The following is an 8173-nucleotide window of genomic DNA, read 5'->3' as shown; positions in this document are numbered from 1 at the left end:
GGACCTTGTAACATATAGTGGCACCTACAAGTTGTCACTGTTTTCTTGGCTTGTGACTGAATTATAGGTCATTTTCAGTTAACATGCACATTATTGTGGAAACGTCTCAGGGCTCCATCAGCTTTGTTATATTGATTATAATACAATAAAAGACCAACTAATAATATTAATATATTTGGTAATATTTTTTACCAAACTGTCATTGATTTTAACTCGTACAACATGTATGTCATAATCAATCATGTGTTAAATAAATTAACAGTCAGACTTTTTTTTCAACATTAAATAATGAGACAAAAACAGGTTATACCAATGACTTTTCCATTAATATCCATTCCATGTTTTAGTTTAATACACTAAAAATAAATCTACTCTTACCGTAATAGTGACACTTAAAAACAAAATCAAGTGAATTATCTTTATGTAATAACCTCAAAATAAGCTAATAAGCCAGCTTTCAATTTAATTTACCATTTACTCACTTCAAAGTAGATTATTCATATTTATATGGAGTTAAGCATAAACAAATTATAATTTAATCATTGTTATAATACAAGACTTGCTGCATAATTGCAGCTCTTTATATGAGAAGTTTTAAAGCTTTTCCACCTGCATCTCTCATACATAATTGCCTAAAGTGAGGTGACATGTTTGCAAAGTTAATATGTAGAAGTACAACAGAGCACGTTTTATAGATAGTGTGAAGGATGTGCAATAGCATGTTTTGAGCCTAAGTTCAAATGCTGTGTCTTTATTAAGTGTCTTTATTAATTTCCAATAGCTATTATTGTTTATTCGATACAACTGCCGTTACTGGCAAACTACATCTGGCCAAGGAATTTAGATTATTTTGTATAATTACATAGCCAGTTAGGATCCCATATGCTGGCCCCTCTTGGTGCTAAATGGAAAAAGATTAGACTAAGATTATATAATTTGTAGGATACAGCTTTGTCTGCCTCAATCCACTTCTCTGCTTGTGTTTGAAATGTCAAGGTCTAGTGTGTTAGAATTAGTGGTGAGATTGCGCGTGGTAACAAACAACTTATCTCTCCCTTTCCTAAGCATGCAAGCAAGGAACTGGTGGCCTTTGCGTCGCAGAAAGTACGTCATTCTTTGTTTGCGTAGTGAGCTTCAGTTTCCAAACACGAAAGCCACGCTCTGGCTGGCTGGTCAGGTTTTTGGAGAAACGTGGTGGTGCAAGATAAAGGTCTCTGGAAAGCTAAGCCCTTGTTTAAAGTACACAAAACCTGATGATCTTTGCAGAAAATTCCTGGTAATTTTCCATAAGTTTTCCATGGGATTGGGAACTTTTGTTTGAGAATATTGGAAAACCTTCCATAGGAATGAATGGGAATCTTTGCAATCTTAGTTTTGTAAAAATATGGTGCACATACAGTAAATGAAAATGCTGGTATATATAATTCAAAATGTATCAGTACATATAATTTAAAGTTGGAAACACTTCTCTACATAGAAATTGCAGCTGGGGTTCTATGCATTTTTAGATCACGGAGGATTGACTAGCTGAATGGCAAAGTGCAAGTGCACCGTCTCAGTGTATACTTGACTCTGAGTGATTGAGTTTCAAGGACAAATAATGTCATTTTGAAAAAACACATACACAGTTAAACAGAATTAACTGTATGTTAAACTTGCCGCTCCTTTTCCTATCTGTTTTTCCTGTCGTATAAAATTCATGTCTGCTCAAAGCTGAATGTTGGCTAATTATTTTTGTTATCTTTCACTATGGCTGGAGGCCCTATCAGACTTATATGCATGCAGTACAGATAAGGGCTTATTGGCAGAGAGAAGCGGGCCATTTTTAATCATAAATACAGACAGCTCTGCTCATCAAAGAACCACTGTCTGTAGTTTGTCTAATCTGGTCTGCCCAAACTCACCCCACTTCCTATGTTTTACAAACATGATTTTATATCTTTTCTCTTCCCTATAGAACATGTATGCATTGTGTCATGACCAGCACTGATGCTTTGTATAAATGGTAAAAAGACATAATATTATGCAGTCTAGTAACAGTAGTTTAGGGACATTCAACCCTTCTTTAAAAACATTTTGGAGCTATCATTTAATCTAGAATTGACAATACAGTCAACAAGATGTTTGTTTACTTCTCAATGGTTTTCTGGCTGAATTTCAATTATCGTCAAAGCTTTGTACAAGTTTACATTGTGTTGTAGGTCAGATTAGGTTGGCAAGTCTGTGGCAAAACTAATCAGTAGCCCTCCTTTACAATCATGTGGTGACAGTACCAAGCAAAACCTTTGCATGGAGTTGGCGGTCACATACCTTTAATGTTTGGGTTGACAGACAGAGAGAGAGAAGGAAAAAGGAAAACACAGAATATTGCAAGTTGGAAAGTAATGGTAATGCTACTCGACTTTCAATGTTGACCTGATAAAGCTTGTTTTCACTGTTATGTTATGGCAACATTAATCTGAAAAGCTTGTTGATGTGCGTCACCTCAGCATGAGCATGGATTGCTGAACACAGTGCTTAAAATGTAAAAGTTCAGTTCAGTGTCATCATTTTTAGGGTCGTTCTGTGTGGAGTTTGTATGTTGGCCCTGTGTGTGTGTGTGTGGGGGGGAGGGGGTGTCTTTGGGTTTCTCCAGTTTCCTCCCACACAGAAACATGCAGAGGTTAATTCGAGACTCTAAATTGACAGTAGGTGTGAGTGCAACTGCTCTGTTTGGTTTGCGTATCTTTGTTTTCATTAGGGACTAGTATAATGCTGCGTGGTATTCCAGTTCATAGTGAAAGTTTAGTTTAGTTTTTTTTTTTCATACCACCCTGTACTAGAATAGTACCAAAATAACTGGCCCCAACTGTTCCACTTCCTTTGGAGTACCAGAGTAAAATGGTATGGTACGGTTAGACCAACGCTACCCAAAACCCACGCTTTTTCATTCCAAACCATACTGTTTGTACCAAACCAAACAGTACCATTATGGAAGCACAATGAAATGAGACTAGCGACCTGTCCACAGTGTACGTACCTTTTGCCCGATGACAGTGGGGATTGGCACCAGTAGCCCTGCAACCTTCATATGGAGAATAAAGTGGAAGACAATGGATAGAACATTTATTTGATTTCAATTATTGCCCTTTGCTTGACCGTATATGCGGCACAAATGAATGACCGATGGCATTGGCAAGAATTATTCATCACCTGAATTTAATCAACTGGAGGGAAAGCTCCCCCATTATTATTATAGATATAGACTCGTAGCTTACACCCTGCGTAGAATATAAACTTTAGTTTGAAGATATTATTTTCTCAGTTAAGCCATTAAATAAGAACTCACCAGTATTTTTCTTCTTTATTTTCTACCTTAGCTGATTTATCTTGTCCCCAGAGGACATCAGCTGCAAATTTAATCATTGTCTAGAATTGAAATATCTGCTTCAGGTTGCAGGCTATATCTGCATGTATTCATGTTCTTCTCAATGAGTTGCCTACAGTAAGTGATATGATGGTATTGTGTGTGATATGTGTTTACATTTTGGTTAGCTGTTGTTTTAGTAGATTAATGACCTCAGAATATAGTGATAATGAAATAAGATCAATTAAGGTCTCTTCCCACCTATGTTTAGCCCAAGCAGTCATTATATCCTTTAGTGTTTGATTAAAAGTGCACCACATTTATTTTTATAGAGGTGCAGACAGTTCAGGTATTAACTACTGCAAAATGTGATGCATATAAAAGTTACTTGATGATTATCATATAATGATATGGCCCTTATATGATACGTATGAGAAAGGGATACAATGCAAACAGAACCCTCAAGCTTAGATCTGACTCAGGTAGTAAACTTGTCACAAAATGGCACGTCTTTCAGCCATGTGCCATTTAGTCCAGCAAACATCTAAAATCTTTTTCCTTTTAAGAATCAACAAAACTATTTGTTTTTCACTTATATTCTGTATGTGGTGTAAATAGACTTTCTTTCTATATGTTGAACTCATGTTTGCTGGAAATTATGGATGCTGGGGACTGTCTGGTAAGGCAGACAGGATGGATGGCCTACATCTTGGTGACGAGATTTGTCTGTGTGACTGAATTTTCTTCTCTGTGTGTGCTGATGCTGACATAAGGAGTGAACAGTGCTGAGAATGCAGACACTCTTCCTTGGCTTGTATGTGTAAAACTTAATTGTTGTCTTGCCAGCTGTCACCACTGTAGTTCTCTCAGCATGTTGGCTTTTATAGACAGCTCCTGTATCATTTTTACTCATGGTTCTGAGCAGACTTTCTCATTAGCAATTAGTTTGTTGGCGGGGGAGACTGATGTAAAGAAATTGTCCATGATGACATTCATCCCTTTGCCTGTGAAACTTGATGCACCACCACATGGTCTTCAACCAAGTAGAGCAGGGTCTCTCCGTATTCACCATAAATTCAATGTCCAATATTTTACTCCAAATTAATTTTTACTTGCAGTGTAGTGGATGAATTGACATTGACATGTCATTTGGCAGAAATTCTTATCAGCTGTTATGTTTTTTTTCTGGCTTGAAACATTAATGGGCCTTCTGCACAATTTGTTCCCCGCGATTCTCCTTCCATTTCTCTGTAACTGTAATAATCATGTGACATTGCCCTCATTGACATAAGGCAGATCAAACTCTGCCTTATGTCAATGCCTTTTCATTTCCATATCCAGCTCAATTCTAGGTGACAGCTGTGGCGCACAGTGTGCACCAATTTAATTGAGGGTAAACTTCACACTGGAGTCACTTTATGTTTGTGAGTGAAGTGGGTGACTATCGTACCACAATCTGTTAAGTGTGTTGGCATTCACATGTTGCAAAAGCAAAGAAAACTGCTGGTTTTAAAACACAAAGCTTTGACAGCGTAGTTCACTTAGATGCCTTTGTCTGAAACATAATGTCACCTTTGTGATTATTTTCATGTTTATTAGTTTTGTGTATCATATCCTTCTGCCGTGTTTTCATATTTGACATGTCTTCATTGCTTGACCATAATCATTACAGAAGTCATCAAGTAGTATACAAGGTATAAGCTGTGAATCACGTATATGACCTGAAGCATTTGTCCATGCTTAATTCATACTTAGTATTAAATAATAAATACATTTTGACTTATTTACAGATTCTGAAAGTGATTTCTAAGCTTTCCAATAGTATCATACACATGGAAATCTGAAAATATTTGAAGATGTGGCCGTTTGAATGTAGGCACTTATCATACTGGTTTAGGGATACTTTTAGTCTCAAAGATTTACACCTTCTGGGAGCCAAAAGACAGAATCATCACATGTACATGGTCCAACGTCCTCCTGGTCTGGCTGTCACTGACATCTGATATCTGTTAGCCCACAGGACAGACACTGTTGTAGTAGTTTGAACAACGCGTTGAATTGAAAATATTATGGAGGCAGAGCAGCTTTGAATTTGGAAGATAATTTCCTGGGCTTAAAATAATGAATGCATTGATATTTTAACTAATCATTAGGCCCAACAGTTGTATTGTGAGCAGAATAAATCAATAATTAAAAAAAAAAAAAAATAGAAGCTTAAAAGTAGAAACTTTACCACATGCTTGATGAATCTTGAAACAAGGAGCTGTCAGAAACCATTTATTTTGGGAACCTCTAGTAGCTCTGCGTTTTCTAGCAAAAGTATTTACCATGATGGTAGTGATGGTGCATGAACTCCTGCTCACCTTTCTGCTTGTCACTAAAAACCTATTCATTGGCAGCAGTTGCAGATATAGGACACACACACACACACACACGCATGCATGCATGCATACTCCTGTGGATCTGCTGGAATTGGTAATGACACGATCCATCTCTAACCCATTTCCAATTCAGCTGTGGGAAATGAGATAGGATGGTAATGGAATCTCATTGATCTGAGTTTGCTCTCATGTTTATGGTCCATAAGTGTGGAAGTCATTTCTAATGTTCTTTCTCACATTGGAGCTTTGCACATATTGCCATATCGGTAGTATGTATAAGCTCAATTCAGCTTTGTACATTTCGTAATTAATATTCAGCAACAGATGCAATACAGATACTGCAGACATTCAAGTCATTCGAAGTCATGGTGTAATATTTTCTATTGCAAACCATGAGAATATGCATTGTAAAAACAACAATAGTTTTTAATCATATTAATTGATTTTTGTGCAGCATATAGAGGAAACAAAGCAATGCAGTGCAGGTTTTTTAAAGTTTGTTTCCTCTCTCAGAAGTAGTCGTTCAGCCAGCGGATGACTCTTGCAACTATGAATAAGTGAAATTGTTTTTAACTGAAGTAGATTAAATGATTGTACTGGTTTCAGAAGGCGTTCAGAGCCGTCCTGCAAAATAAAAGGTATCTAATCCACCCCACCTTGTACTTGCTGCAGTCCAAAAATATAAGAGAATGAAATCTGACAGCAGTTTAAGTTACTCCAGCAACTCTTTACATGCTCATCCACTTCATATTCTCAGGGAATATAATTGGGCTGAGTGTGCAACACCCCAGCAATATGGCTTCCCATTACATCACAAAGTATCAAGTGAAGTGTGAAATTAACTGATGCAGTGATATGTCAAGATCGCTTAGAAGCATCACTCCACAGACGGTATGGACAGTATAGTATAAGGTCTGAATCCACTTTAGCAAAAAGGTGTATATGGCATAAAACAACCATGGAAATGTACGAACACTCTGTAGTCTCTGTATCATTTGTCATGCAGGGCTAATAAAAAATCCCGGTCGGAAGTCTGTCCAGTTTTCTATTGTGAAACCGGAGGCTGCAGTCGCGTGTTTGTACACAGATTCCATTGTTTACTCCACTGTGGCCACCTTTTGGCTGCATAGTCCAGCAATGTTTGGCTGGGTGTTTTATATATGCTTTCCACCTCAATACAGCAATAACGGCACAAGCCTTTACAAACCGTTGTAGAACCAGCATCTCTCCAGAGAGCTGCATTAAATATTATAAAAACCTAACTTCTTGACATTTTGTTTTGTTATGACAAATCAGTGGTGCATTCTGCAGTGCAGTATAATTTAAAATGAACACAACCTGCTGGCTGTGTGTGTGCTACTCCAATACAAACAAGGGTCAGGACATCCCTTGATGCAGTGCATCCAGAAAGTCTTCAGAAGCCCATCACTTCTTTTTTTTCACATTTTGTTATGTTGCAACTTTCATTTTCTCGCCAGCTGATCAAATTTGGATGAGCAGTTCTCGCAAAATATAAAACAAGGAACATTTAGCATTTAGGGCTGGTGTGACTCATCCATGAAAACAATGTCTTAGATGATGACAGCAGCACATTGCAAAGATGGCTGCACTCAGTCGAAGCTTGGTTTCCCTGGAAAACAAGCTGCAGCCTCAAAACCTCGCACAAGATCATTTAAAGTGTGGGAGTGTTTTTTTTGAGAAACTCAGGTTTTGCAAATTGTATATAGTTTATCACAGCAGTACAACAGCTTTGCTTGGTCACAAGTGAAAGCCTCCTGACACAGTGTTGTTTACTTTCTTAATCCCCACTCAAGGAGGTTATACCAAGATTATTAACAGGTAGAAAAAGCTCCTGTTCTGGTTACTTAGCTTTACACCAATCATCTGACATTGTTGTTGTTTTATTTAAATGGCCATAACAGCTTCACCAACATACATGTACTAATAATCTGTAAATTTTTCCTTTTTTCCTACCAATGTAGAATATGTTTTTACAAAGGATTTTTTTTTTTATCAACTGCTTGTTACTTAAGTATAAATCTTAATTTCTTTAACAGCAGGACTGACTCCAGTTTACAACACTCAGTGATTTAATTAACTTACACTAACTTGCACTTTAATGCAAAAGCCCTGTAATAAATCCTAACTCCACGAGGATCATATTGTTAATGTAGTTTTTATTGAATCCGTTTAAGAGGATGAAGATTTATTTCAGTGGTCATTTTAGAGGCTGTAATTTGTGGTGAGAAGTTGTAATACTTGATCAATGTCATATAAATGGCATGTGTAAAATATTTTGGAGGGGAGTATATGAACGAGATACATCCTCCAAAGTGACCATAAAAATGTATTAACAAACAGAACATTAAAATCCTCATTATGGAGGATTCATCCCATGTCTGGTCTATAGTCGTATCGTAAAATCGGTTTTATATAGGCAACCTAA

Source organism: Microchirus variegatus, assembly GCF_963457635.1.
Source record: "Microchirus variegatus genome assembly, chromosome: 2".
NCBI lineage: Eukaryota > Metazoa > Chordata > Actinopteri > Pleuronectiformes > Soleidae > Microchirus > Microchirus variegatus.
Note: the sequence above shows the minus strand (reverse complement) of the source record.